The following is a 14,058-nucleotide window of genomic DNA, read 5'->3' as shown; positions in this document are numbered from 1 at the left end:
AAGAGAGGATAGTGACAAGGAGAGGAGACAGAGAGGATAGAGACAAGGAGAGGAAAAAGAGAGGATAGAGACAAGGTGAGGAAACAGAGAGGATAGAGACAAGGAGAGGAGAAAGAGAGGATAGAGTCAAGGAGAGGAGACAGAGAGGATGGCGCAGGAATACAGAGGATACAGAGAGGATACAGACAAGGAGAGGAGAAGGAGAGGATAGAGAAAAGGAGAGGAGAAATAGATCATAGAGACAAGGAGAGGAGCCAGAGAGGATATATAGAGGATACAGAGGAGAAAGAGAGGATAGAGACAAGAAGAGGAGAAAGAAAGGATAGAGACAAGGATAGGAGAAAGAGAGGATAGAGACAAGGAGAGGAGAAAGAGAGGATAGAGACAAGGAGAGGAGAAAGAGAGGATAGAGACAAGGAGAGGAGACAGAGAGGATAGAGACAAGGAGAGGAGAAAGAGAGGATAGAGACAAGGAGAGGAGACAGAGAGGATAGAGACAAGGAGAGGAAAAAGAGAGGATAGAGACAAGGTGAGGAAACAGAGAGGATAGAGACAAGGAGAGGAGAAGAGAGGATAGAGTCAAGGAGAGGAGACAGAGAGGATGGAGCAGGAATACAGAGGATACAGAGAGGATACAGACAAGGAGAGGAGAAGGAGAGGATACAGAAAAGGAGAGGAGAAATAGATCATAGAGACAAGGAGAGGAGCCAGAGAGGATATATAGAGGATACAGAGGAGAAAGAGAGGATAGAGACAAGAAGAGGAGAAAGAAAGGATAGAGACAAGGATAGGAGAAAGAGAGGATAGAGTCAAGGAGAGGAGAAAGAGAGGATAGAGACAAGGAGAGGAGACAGAGAGGATAGAGACAAGGAGAGGAGAAAGAGAGGATAGAGACAAGGAGAGGAGACAGAGAGGATAGAGCAGGGATACAGAGGATACAGAGAGGATACAGACAAGGAGAGGAGGACAGAGAGGATAGAGACAATGAGAGGAGAAAGAGAGGATAGAGACAAGGATAGGAGATAGAGAGGATAGAGCAGGGATACCGAGGAAACAGAGGGGATAGAGACAAGGAGAGGAGAAAGAGATGATAGAGCAGGGATACAGAGGAGACAGAGAGGATAGACACAAGGAGTGGAGACAGAGAGGATAGAGACAAGGTGAGGAAACAGAGAGGATAGAGACAAGGAGAGGAGAAAGAGAGGATAGAGACAAGGATAGGAGAAAGAAAGAATAGAGACACGGAGAGGAGACAGAGAGGATAGAGACAGGTAGGGGAGAAAGAGAGGATAGAGACAAGGAGAGGAGAAAGAGAGGATAGAGAAAAGGAGAGGAGACAGAGAGGATAGAGCAGGGATACCGAGGAAACAGAGGGGATAGAGACAAGGAGAGGAGAAAGAGATGATAGAGCAGGGATACAGAGGAGACAGAGAGGATAGACACAAGGAGTGGAGACAGAGAGGATAGAGACAAGGTGAGGAAACAGAGAGGATAGAGACAAGGAGAGGAGAAAGAGAGGATAGAGACAAGGAGAGGAGACAGAGAGGATAGAGACAAGGAGAGGAAAAAGAGAGGATAGAGACAAGGTGAGGAAACAGAGAGGATAGAGACAAGGAGAGGAGAAAGAGAGGATAGAGTCAAGGAGAGGAGACAGATAGGATGGAGCAGGAATACAGAGGATACAGAGAGGATACAGACAAGGAGAGGAGAAGGAGAGGATAGAGAAAAGGAGAGGAGAAATAGATCATAGAGACAAGGAGAGGAGCCAGAGAGGATATATAGAGGATACAGAGGAGAAAGAGAGGATAGAGACAAGAAGAGGAGAAAGAGAGGATAGAGACAAGGATAGGAGAAAGAGAGGATAGAGACAAGGATAGGAGAAAGAGGGGATAGAGACAAGTAGAGGAGACAGAGAGGATAGAGAAGAGTAGAGGAGACAGAGAGGATAGAGACAAGTTGAGGAAACAGAGAGGATAGAGACAAGGAGAGGAAAAAGAGAGGATAGAGACAAGGTGAGGAAACAGAGAGGATAGAGACAAGGAGAGGAGAAAGAGAGGATAGAGTCAAGGAGAGGAGACAGAGAGGATAGAGCAGGAATACAGAGTATACAGAGAGGATACAGACAAGGAGAGGAGAAGGAGAGGATAGAGACAAGGAGAGGAGAAAGAGAGGATAGAGACAAGGATAGGAGAAAGAAAGAATAGAGACACGGAGAGGAGACAGAGAGGATAGAGACAGGTAGGGGAGAAAGAGAGGATAGAGACAAGGAGAGGAGAAAGAGAGGATAGAGAAAAGGAGAGGAGACAGAGAGGATAGAGCAGGGATACCGAGGAAACAGAGGGGATAGAGACAAGGAGAGGAGAAAGAGATGATAGAGCAGGGATACAGAGGAGACAGAGAGGATAGACACAAGGAGTGGAGACAGAGAGGATAGAGACAAGGTGAGGAAACAGAGAGGATAGAGACAAGGAGAGGAGAAAGAGAGGATAGAGACAAGGAGAGGAGACAGAGAGGATAGAGACAAGGAGAGGAAAAAGAGAGGATAGAGACAAGGTGAGGAAACAGAGAGGATAGAGACAAGGAGAGGAGAAGAGAGGATAGAGTCAAGGAGAGGAGACAGAGAGGATGGAGCAGGAATACAGAGGATACAGAGAGGATACAGACAAGGAGAGGAGAAGGAGAGGATACAGAAAAGGAGAGGAGAAATAGATCATAGAGACAAGGAGAGGAGCCAGAGAGGATATATAGAGGATACAGAGGAGAAAGAGAGGATAGAGACAAGAAGAGGAGAAAGAAAGGATAGAGACAAGGATAGGAGAAAGAGAGGATAGAGTCAAGGAGAGGAGAAAGAGAGGATAGAGACAAGGAGAGGAGACAGAGAGGATAGAGACAAGGAGAGGAGAAAGAGAGGATAGAGACAAGGAGAGGAGACAGAGAGGATAGAGCAGGGATACAGAGGATACAGAGAGGATACAGACAAGGAGAGGAGGACAGAGAGGATAGAGACAATGAGAGGATAAAGAGAGGATAGAGACAAGGATAGGAGATAGAGAGGATAGAGCAGGGATACCGAGGAAACAGAGGGGATAGAGACAAGGAGAGGAGAAAGAGATGATAGAGCAGGGATACAGAGGAGACAGAGAGGATAGACACAAGGAGTGGAGACAGAGAGGATAGAGACAAGGTGAGGAAACAGAGAGGATAGAGACAAGGAGAGGAGAAAGAGAGGATAGTGACAAGGAGAGGAGACAGAGAGGATAGAGACAAGGAGAGGAAAAAGAGAGGATAGAGACAAGGTGAGGAAACAGAGAGGATAGAGACAAGGAGAGGAGAAAGAGAGGATAGAGTCAAGGAGAGGAGACAGAGAGGATGGCGCAGGAATACAGAGGATACAGAGAGGATACAGACAAGGAGAGGAGAAGGAGAGGATAGAGAAAAGGAGAGGAGAAATAGATCATAGAGACAAGGAGAGGAGCCAGAGAGGATATATAGAGGATACAGAGGAGAAAGAGAGGATAGAGACAAGAAGAGGAGAAAGAAAGGATAGAGACAAGGATAGGAGAAAGAGAGGATAGAGACAAGGAGAGGAGAAAGAGAGGATAGAGACAAGGAGAGGAGAAAGAGAGGATAGAGACAAGGAGAGGAGACAGAGAGGATAGAGACAAGGAGAGGAGAAAGAGAGGATAGAGACAAGGAGAGGAGACAGAGAGGATAGAGACAAGGAGAGGAAAAAGAGAGGATAGAGACAAGGTGAGGAAACAGAGAGGATAGAGACAAGGAGAGGAGAAGAGAGGATAGAGTCAAGGAGAGGAGACAGAGAGGATGGAGCAGGAATACAGAGGATACAGAGAGGATACAGACAAGGAGAGGAGAAGGAGAGGATACAGAAAAGGAGAGGAGAAATAGATCATAGAGACAAGGAGAGGAGACAGAGAGGATATATAGAGGATACAGAGGAGAAAGAGAGGATAGAGACAAGAAGAGGAGAAAGAAAGGATAGAGACAAGGATAGGAGAAAGAGAGGATAGAGTCAAGGAGAGGAGAAAGAGAGGATAGAGACAAGGAGAGGAGACAGAGAGGATAGAGACAAGGAGAGGAGAAAGAGAGGATAGAGACAAGGAGAGGAGACAGAGAGGATAGAGCAGGGATACAGAGGATACAGAGAGGATACAGACAAGGAGAGGAGGACAGAGAGGATAGAGACAATGAGAGGAGAAAGAGAGGATAGAGACAAGGATAGGAGATAGAGAGGATAGAGCAGGGATACCGAGGAAACAGAGGGGATAGAGACAAGGAGAGGAGAAAGAGATGATAGAGCAGGGATACAGAGGAGACAGAGAGGATAGACACAAGGAGTGGAGACAGAGAGGATAGAGACAAGGTGAGGAAACAGAGAGGATAGAGACAAGGAGAGGAGAAAGAGAGGATAGTGACAAGGAGAGGAGACAGAGAGGATAGAGACAAGGAGAGGAAAAAGAGAGGATAGAGACAAGGTGAGGAAACAGAGAGGATAGAGACAAGGAGAGGAGAAAGAGAGGATAGAGTCAAGGAGAGGAGACAGAGAGGATGGCGCAGGAATACAGAGGATACAGAGAGGATACAGACAAGGAGAGGAGAAGGAGAGGATAGAGAAAAGGAGAGGAGAAATAGATCATAGAGACAAGGAGAGGAGCCAGAGAGGATATATAGAGGATACAGAGGAGAAAGAGAGGATAGAGACAAGAAGAGGAGAAAGAAAGGATAGAGACAAGGATAGGAGAAAGAGAGGATAGAGACAAGGAGAGGAGAAAGAGAGGATAGAGACAAGGAGAGGAGACAGAGAGGATAGAGACAAGGAGAGGAGAAAGAGAGGATAGAGACAAGGAGAGGAGACAGAGAGGATAGAGCAGGGATACAGAGGATACAGAGAGGATACAGACAAGGAGAGGAGGACAGAGAGGATAGAGACAATGAGAGGAGAAAGAGAGGATAGAGACAAGGATAGGAGATAGAAAGAATAGAGACACGGAGAGGAGACAGAGAGGATAGAGACAAGTAGGGGAGAAAGAGAGGATAGAGACAAGGAGAGGAGAAAGAGAGGATAGAGAAAATGAGAGGAGACAGAGAGGATAGAGCAGGGATACAGAGATTACAGAGAGGAAAGAGACTAGGAGAAGAGAAAGAGAGGATAATGACAAGAAGAGGAGAAAGAAAGGATGGAGACAAGGATATGAGAAAGAGAAGATAGAGACAAGGAGAGGAGAAAGAGAGGATAGAGACAAGGAGAGGAGACAGAGGGGATAGAGACAAGGAGAGGAAAAAGAGAGGATAGAGACAAGGTGAGGAAATAGTAAGGATAGAGACAATGAGAGGAGAAAGAGAGGATAGAGACAAGGAGAGGAGACAGAGTGGATAGAGACAAGGAGAGGAGAAAGAGAGGATAGAGACAAGGAGAGGAGTTAGACATGATAGAGCAGGGATACAGAGGAAACAGAGAGGATAGAGACAAGGAGAGGAGACAGAGAGGATAGCGACAAGGAGAGGAGAAAGAGAGGATAGAGACAAGGAGAGGAGACAGAGAGGATAGAGACAAGGAGAGGAAAAAGAGAGGATAGAGACAAGGTGAGGAAACAGAGGGGATAGAGACAAGGAGAGGAGAAAGAGAGGATAGAGTCAAGGAGAGGAGACAGAGAGGATGGAGCAGGAATACAGAGGATACAGAGAGGATACAGACAAGGAGAGGAGAAGGAGAGGATAGAGAAAAGGAGAGGAGAAATAGATCATAGAGACAAGGAGAGGAGCCAGAGAGGATATATAGAGGATACAGAGGAGAAAGAGAGGATAGAGACAAGAAGAGGAGAAAGAAAGGATAGAGACAAGGATAGGAGAAAGAGAGGATAGAGACAAGGAGAGGAGAAAGAGAGGATAGAGACAAGGAGAGGAGACAGAGAGGATAGAGACAAGGAGAGGAGAAAGAGAGGATAGAGACAAGGAGAGGAGACAGAGATGATAGAGCAGGGATACAGAGGATACAGAGAGGATACAGACAAGGATTGGAGGACAGAGAGGATAGAGACAATGAGAGGAGAAAGAGAGGATAGAGACAAGGATAGGAGATAGAAAGAATAGAGACACGGAGAGGAGACAGAGAGGATAGAGACAAGTAGGGGAGAAAGAGAGGATAGAGACAAGGAGAGGAGAAAGAGAGGATAGAGAAAATGAGAGGAGACAGAGAGGATAGAGCAGGGATACAGAGATTACAGAGAGGAAAGAGACTAGGAGAAGAGAAAGAGAGGATAATGACAAGAAGAGGAGAAAGAAAGGATGGAGACAAGGATATGAGAAAGAGAAGATAGAGACAAGGAGAGGAGAAAGAGAGGATAGAGACAAGGAGAGGAGACAGAGGGGATAGAGACAAGGAGAGGAAAAAGAGAGGATAGAGACAAGGTGAGGAAATAGTAAGGATAGAGACAATGAGAGGAGAAAGAGAGGATAGAGACAAGGAGAGGAGACAGAGTGGATAGAGACAAGGAGAGGAGAAAGAGAGGATAGAGACAAGGAGAGGAGTTAGACATGATAGAGCAGGGATACAGAGGAAACAGAGAGGATAGAGACAAGGAGAGGAGACAGAGAGGATAGCGACAAGGAGAGGAGAAAGAGAGGATAGAGCAGGGATACGTAGGAAACAGAGAGGATAGAGACACTGAGAGGAGAAGAGAGGATAGAGACAAGGATAGGAGAAAGAGAGGATAGAGACAAGGAGAGGAGACAGAGAGGATAGAGACAAGGAGAGGAGAAAGAGAGGATAGAGCAGGGATACATAGGAAACAGAGTGGATAGAGACAAGGAGAGGAGCCAGAGAGGATATAGGGAGGATACAGAGGAGAAAAGAAGAAAGAGACAAGGATAGGAGAAAGAGAGGATAGAGACAAGGATAGGAGAAAGAGAGGATAGAGACAAGGAGAAGAGAAAGAGAGGATAGAGCAGGGATACAGAGGAAACAGAGTGGATAGAGACAAGGAAAGGAGCCAGAGAGGATATAGGGAGGATACAGAGGAGAAAAAGAAGAAAGAGACAAGGAGAGGAGAAAGAGAGGATAGAGACAAGGATAGGAGAAAGAGGGGATAGAGACAAGTAGAGGAGACAGAGAGGATAGAGACAAGTTGAGGAAACAGAGAGGATAGAGACAAGGAGAGGAAAAAGAGAGGATAGAGACAAGGTGAGGAAACAGAGAGGATAGACACAAGGAGAGGAGACTGAGAGGATAGAGCAGGAATACAGAGGATACAGAGAGGATACAGACAAGGAGAGGAGAAGGAGAGGATATAGGGAGGATACAGAGGAGAAAAAGAAGAAAGAGACAAGGAGAGGAGAAAGAGAGGATAGAGACAAGAATAGGAGAAAGAGAGGATAGAGACAAGGAGAGGCGAAAGAGAAAATAGAGACAAGTAGAGGAGACAGAGAGGATAGAGACAAGGAGAGGAAACAGACAGGATAGAGACACGGAGAGGAGAAGAGAGGCTAGAGACAAGGAGAGGAGTCAGAGAGGATAGAGACAAGGAGAGGAGAAAGAGAAGATAGAGACAAGGAGAGGAGACAGAGAGGATAGAGCAGGGATACAGAGATTACAGAGAGGAAAGAGACTAGGAGAAGAGAAAGAGAGGATAATGACAAGAAGAGGAGAAAGAAAGGATGGAGACAAGGATATGAGAAAGAGAAGATAGAGACAAGGAGAGGAGAAAGAGAGGATAGAGACAAGGAGAGGAGACAGAGGGGATAGAGACAAGGAGAGGAAAAAGAGAGGATAGAGACAAGGTGAGGAAATAGTAAGGATAGAGACAATGAGAGGAGAAAGAGAGGATAGAGACAAGGAGAGGAGACAGAGTGGATAGAGACAAGGAGAGGAGAAAGAGAGGATAGAGACAAGGAGAGGAGTTAGACATGATAGAGCAGGGATACAGAGGAAACAGAGAGGATAGAGACAAGGAGAGGAGACAGAGAGGATAGCGACAAGGAGAGGAGAAAGAGAGGATAGAGCAGGGATACGTAGGAAACAGAGAGGATAGAGACACTGAGAGGAGAAGAGAGGATAGAGACAAGGATAGGAGAAAGAGAGGATAGAGACAAGGAGAGGAGACAGAGAGGATAGAGACAAGGAGAGGAGAAAGAGAGGATAGAGCAGGGATACATAGGAAACAGAGTGGATAGAGACAAGGAGAGGAGCCAGAGAGGATATAGGGAGGATACAGAGGAGAAAAGAAGAAAGAGACAAGGATAGGAGAAAGAGAGGATAGAGACAAGGATAGGAGAAAGAGAGGATAGAGACAAGGAGAAGAGAAAGAGAGGATAGAGCAGGGATACAGAGGAAACAGAGTGGATAGAGACAAGGAAAGGAGCCAGAGAGGATATAGGGAGGATACAGAGGAGAAAAAGAAGAAAGAGACAAGGAGAGGAGAAAGAGAGGATAGAGACAAGGATAGGAGAAAGAGGGGATAGAGACAAGTAGAGGAGACAGAGAGGATAGAGACAAGTTGAGGAAACAGAGAGGATAGAGACAAGGAGAGGAAAAAGAGAGGATAGAGACAAGGTGAGGAAACAGAGAGGATAGACACAAGGAGAGGAGACTGAGAGGATAGAGCAGGAATACAGAGGATACAGAGAGGATACAGACAAGGAGAGGAGAAGGAGAGGATATAGGGAGGATACAGAGGAGAAAAAGAAGAAAGAGACAAGGAGAGGAGAAAGAGAGGATAGAGACAAGAATAGGAGAAAGAGAGGATAGAGACAAGGAGAGGCGAAAGAGAAAATAGAGACAAGTAGAGGAGACAGAGAGGATAGAGACAAGGAGAGGAAACAGACAGGATAGAGACACGGAGAGGAGAAGAGAGGCTAGAGACAAGGAGAGGAGTCAGAGAGGATAGAGACAAGGAGAGGAGAAAGAGAAGATAGAGACAAGGAGAGGAGACAGAGAGGATAGAGCAGGGATACAGAGGAAACAGAGAGGATAGAGACAAGGATAGGAGAAAGAGAGGATAGAGACAAGGAGAGGAGACAGAGAGGATAGAGACAAGGAGAGGAGAAAGAGAGGATAGAGCAGGGATACATAGGAAACAGAATGGATAGAGACAAGGAGAGGAGCCAGAGAGGATATAGGGAGGATACAGAGGAGAAAAATAAGAAAGAGACAAGGATAGGAGAAAGAGAGGATAGAGACAAGTATAGGAGAAAGAGAGGATAGAGACAAGGATAGGAGAAAGAGGGGATAGAGACAAGGAGAGGAGACAGGGAGGATAGAGACAAGGAGAGGAGAAAGAGAAGATAGAGACAAGGAGAGGAGACAGAGAGGATATAGCAGGGATACAGAGGAAACAGAGAGGATAGAGACAAGGATAGGAGAAAGAGAGGATAGAGACAAGGAGAGGAGACAGAGAGGATAGAGACAAGGAGAGGAGAAAGAGAGGATAGAGCAGGGATACATAGGAAACAGAGTGGATAGAGACAAGGAGAGGAGCCAGAGAGGATATAGGGAGGATACAGAGGGGAAAAATAAGAAAGAGACAAGGAGAGGAGAAAGAGAGGATAGAGACAAGGATAGGAGAAAGAGAGGATAGAGTCAAGGATAGGAGAAAGAGGGGATAGAGACAAGTAGAGGAGACAGAGAGGATAGAGACAAGTTGAGGAAACAGAGAGGATAGAGACAAAGAGAGGAAAAAGAGAGGATAGAGACAAGGTGAGGAAACAGAGAGGATAGAGACAAGGAGAGGAGAAAGAGAGGATAGAGTCAAGGAGATGAGACAGAGAGGATATAGCAGGAATACAGAGGATACAGAGAGGATACAGACAAGGAGAGGAGAAAGAGGGGATAGAGACAAGTAGAGGAGACAGAGAGGATAGAGACAAGTTGAGGAAACAGAGAGGATAGAGACAAGGAGAGGAAACAGAGAGGATAGAGACACGGAGAGGAGAAGAGAGGATAGAGACAAGGAGAGGAGACAGAGAGGTTAGAGACAATGAGAGGAGACAGAGAGGATATAGCAGGGATACAGAGGAAACAGAGAGGATAGAGACAAGGATAGGAGAAAGAGAGGATAGAGACAAGGAGAGGAGACAGAGAGGATAGAGACAAGGAGAGGAGAAAGAGAGGATAGAGCAGGGATACATAGGAAACAGAAGGATAGAGACAAGGAGAGGAGCCAGAGAGGATATAGGGAGGATACAGAGGAGAAAAAGAAGAAAGAGACAAGGAGAGGAGAAAGAGAGGATAGAGACAAGGATAGGAGAAAGAGAGGATAGAGACAAGGATAGGAGAAAGAGGGGATAGAGACAAGTAGAGGAGACAGAGAGGATAGAGGCAAGTTGAGGAAACAGAGAGGATAGAGACAAGGAGAGTAGAAAGAGAAGATAGAGTCAAGGAGAGTAGGCAGAGAGGATAGAGCAGGAATACAGAGGATACAGAGAGGATACAGACAAGGAGAGGAGAAGGAGAGGATAGAGACAAGGAGAGGAGAAAGAGAGGATAGAGACAAGGATAGGAGAAAGAAAGAATAGAGACACGGAGAGGAGACAGAGAGGATAGAGACAAGTAGGGGAGAAAGATAGGATAGAGACAAGGAGAGGAGAAAGAGAGGATAGAGAAAAGGAGAGGAGACAGAGAGGATAGAGCAGGGATACCGAGGAAACATAGGGGATAGAGACAAGGAGAGGAGAAAGAGATGATAGAGCAGGGATACAGAGGAGACAGAGAGGATAGAGACAAGGAGAGGAGACAGAGAATATAGAGACAAGGTGAGGAAACAGAGAGGATAGAGACAAGGAGATGAGAATGAGAGGATAGAGACAAGGAGAGGAGACAGAGAGGATAGAGCAGGGATACAGAGGATACAGAGAGGATACAGACAAGGAGAGGAGAAGGAGAGGATAGACACAAGGAGAGGAGAAAGAGAGGATAGAGACAAGGATAGGAGAAAGAAAGAATAGATACACGGAGAGGAGACAGAGAGGATAGAGACAAGTAGGGGAGAAAGAGAGGATAGAGACAAGGAGAGGGGAAAGAGGGGATAGAGACAAGTAGAGGAGACAGAGAGGATAGAGCAGGGATACAGAGAGGACAGAGAGGATAGAGACTAGGAGAAGAGAAAGAGAGGATAGAGACAAGAAGAGGAGAAAGAAAGGATAGAGACAAGGAGAGGAGACAGAGAGGATAGAGACAAGGAGAGGAAAAAGAGAGGATAGAGACAAGGTGAGGAAATAGTGAGGATAGAGACAATGAGAGGAGAAAGAGGGGATATAGACAAGGAGAGGAGACAGAGAGGATAGAGACAAGGAGAGGAGAAAGAGAGGATAGAGACAAGGAGAGGAGACAGAGAAGATAGAGACAAGGAGAGGAGACAGAGAGGATAGAGCAGGGATACAGAGGATACAGAGAGGATACAGACAAGGAGAGGAGAAGGAGAGGATAGAGACAAGGAGAGGAGAAAGAGAGGATAGAGACAAGGATAGGAGAAAGAAAGAATAGAGACACAGAGAGGAGACAGAGAGGATAGAGACAAGTAGGGGAGAAAGAGAGGATAGAGACAAGGAGAGGAGAAAGAGGGGATAGAGACAAGTAGAGGAGACATAGAGGATAGAGACAAGTTGAGGAAACAGAGAGGATAGAGACAAGGAGAGGAGAAATAGAAGATAGAGTCAAGGAGAGGAGGCAGAGAGGATAGAGCAGGAATACAGAGGATACAGAGAGGATACAGACAAGGAGAGGAGAAGGAGAGGATAGACACAAGGAGAGGAGAAAGAGAGGATAGAGACAAGGATAGGAGAAAGAAAGAATAGATACACGGAGAGGAGACAGAGAGGATAGAGACAAGTAGGGGAGAAAGAGAGGATAGAGACAAGGAGAGGAGAAAGAGGGGATAGAGACAAGTAGAGGAGACAGAGAGGATAGAGCAGGGATACAGAGAGGACAGAGAGGATAGAGACTAGGAGAAGAGAAAGAGAGGATAGAGACAAGAAGAGGAGAAAGAAAGGATGGAGACAAGGATATGAGAAAGAGAAGATAGAGACAAGGAGAGGAGAAAGAGAGGATAGAGACAAGGAGAGGAGACAGATAGGATAGAGACAAGGAGAGGAAAAAGAGAGGATAGAGACAAGGTGAGGAAATAGTGAGGATAGAGACAATGAGAGGAGAAAGAGGGGATATAGACAAGGAGAGGAGACAGAGAGGATAGAGACAAGGAGAGGAGAAAGAGAGGATAGAGACAAGGAGAGGAGACAGAGAAGATAGAGACAAGGAGAGGAGACAGAGAGGATAGAGCAGGGATACAGAGGATACAGAGAGGATACAGACAAGGAGAGGAGAAGGAGAGGATAGAGACAAGGAGAGGAGAAAGAGAGGATAGAGACAAGGATAGGATAAAGAAAGAATAGAGACACAGAGAGGAGACAGAGAGGATAGAGACAAGTAGGGAAGAAAGAGAGGATAGAGACAAGGAGAGGAGAAAGAGGGGATAGAGACAAGTAGAGGAGAAAGAGAGGATAGAGACAAGTTGAGGAAACAGAGAGGATAGAGACAAGGAGAGGAGAAAGAGGAGATAGAGTCAAGGAGAGGAGGCAGAGAGGATAGAGCAGGAATACAGAGGATACAGAGAGGATACAGACAAGGAGAGGAGAAGGAGAGGATAGAGACAAGGAGAGGAGAAAGAGAGGATAGAGACAAGGATAGGAGAAAGAAAGAATAGAGACACGGAGAGGAGACAGAGAGGATAGAGACAAGTAGGGGAGAAAGAGAGGATAGAGACAAGGAGAGGAGAAAGAGAGGATAGAGAAAAGGAGAGGAGACAGAGAGGATAGTGCAGGGATACCGAGGAAACAGAGGGGATAGAGACAAGGAGAGGAGAAAGAGATGATAGAGCAGGGATACAGAGGAGACAGAGAGGATAGAGACAAGGAGAGGAGACAGAGAGGATAGAGACAAGGTGAGGAAACAGAGAGGATAGAGACAAGGAGAGGAGAATGAGAGGATAGAGACAAGGAGAGGAGACAGAGAGGATAGAGACAAGGAGAGGAAAAAGAGAGGATAGAGACAAGGTGAGGAAATAGTGAGGATAGAGACAATGAGAGGAGAAAGAGGGGATATAGACAAGGAGAGGAGACAGAGAGGATAGAGACAAGGAGAGGAGAAAGAGAGGATAGAGACAAGGAGAGGAGACAGAGAAGATAGAGACAAGGAGAGGAGACAGAGAGGATAGAGCAGGGATACAGAGGATACAGAGAGGATACAGACAAGGAGAGGAGAAGGAGAGGATAGAGACAAGGAGAGGAGAAAGAGAGGATAGAGACAAGGATAGGATAAAGAAAGAATAGAGACACAGAGAGGAGACAGAGAGGATAGAGACAAGTAGGGAAGAAAGAGAGGATAGAGACAAGGAGAGGAGAAAGAGGGGATAGAGACAAGTAGAGGAGAAAGAGAGGATAGAGACAAGTTGAGGAAACAGAGAGGATAGAGACAAGGAGAGGAGAAAGAGGAGATAGAGTCAAGGAGAGGAGGCAGAGAGGATAGAGCAGGAATACAGAGGATACAGAGAGGATACAGACAAGGAGAGGAGAAGGAGAGGATAGAGACAAGGAGAGGAGAAAGAGAGGATAGAGACAAGGATAGGAGAAAGAAAGAATAGAGACACGGAGAGGAGACAGAGAGGATAGAGACAAGTAGGGGAGAAAGAGAGGATAGAGACAAGGAGAGGAGAAAGAGAGGATAGAGAAAAGGAGAGGAGACAGAGAGGATAGTGCAGGGATACCGAGGAAACAGAGGGGATAGAGACAAGGAGAGGAGAAAGAGATGATAGAGCAGGGATACAGAGGAGACAGAGAGGATAGAGACAAGGAGAGGAGACAGAGAGGATAGAGACAAGGTGAGGAAACAGAGAGGATAGAGACAAGGAGAGGAGAATGAGAGGATAGAGACAAGGAGAGGAGACAGAGAGGATAGAGCAGGGATACAGAGGATACAGAGAGGATACAGACAAGGAGAGGAGAAGGAGAGGATAGACACAAGGAGAGGAGAAAGAGAGGATAGAGACAAGGATA

The sequence above is a fragment of the Oncorhynchus mykiss genome, chromosome 12 (genome assembly GCF_013265735.2).
Source record: "Oncorhynchus mykiss isolate Arlee chromosome 12, USDA_OmykA_1.1, whole genome shotgun sequence".
NCBI classification, from domain to species: Eukaryota; Metazoa; Chordata; class Actinopteri; order Salmoniformes; family Salmonidae; genus Oncorhynchus; species Oncorhynchus mykiss.
Note: the sequence above shows the minus strand (reverse complement) of the source record.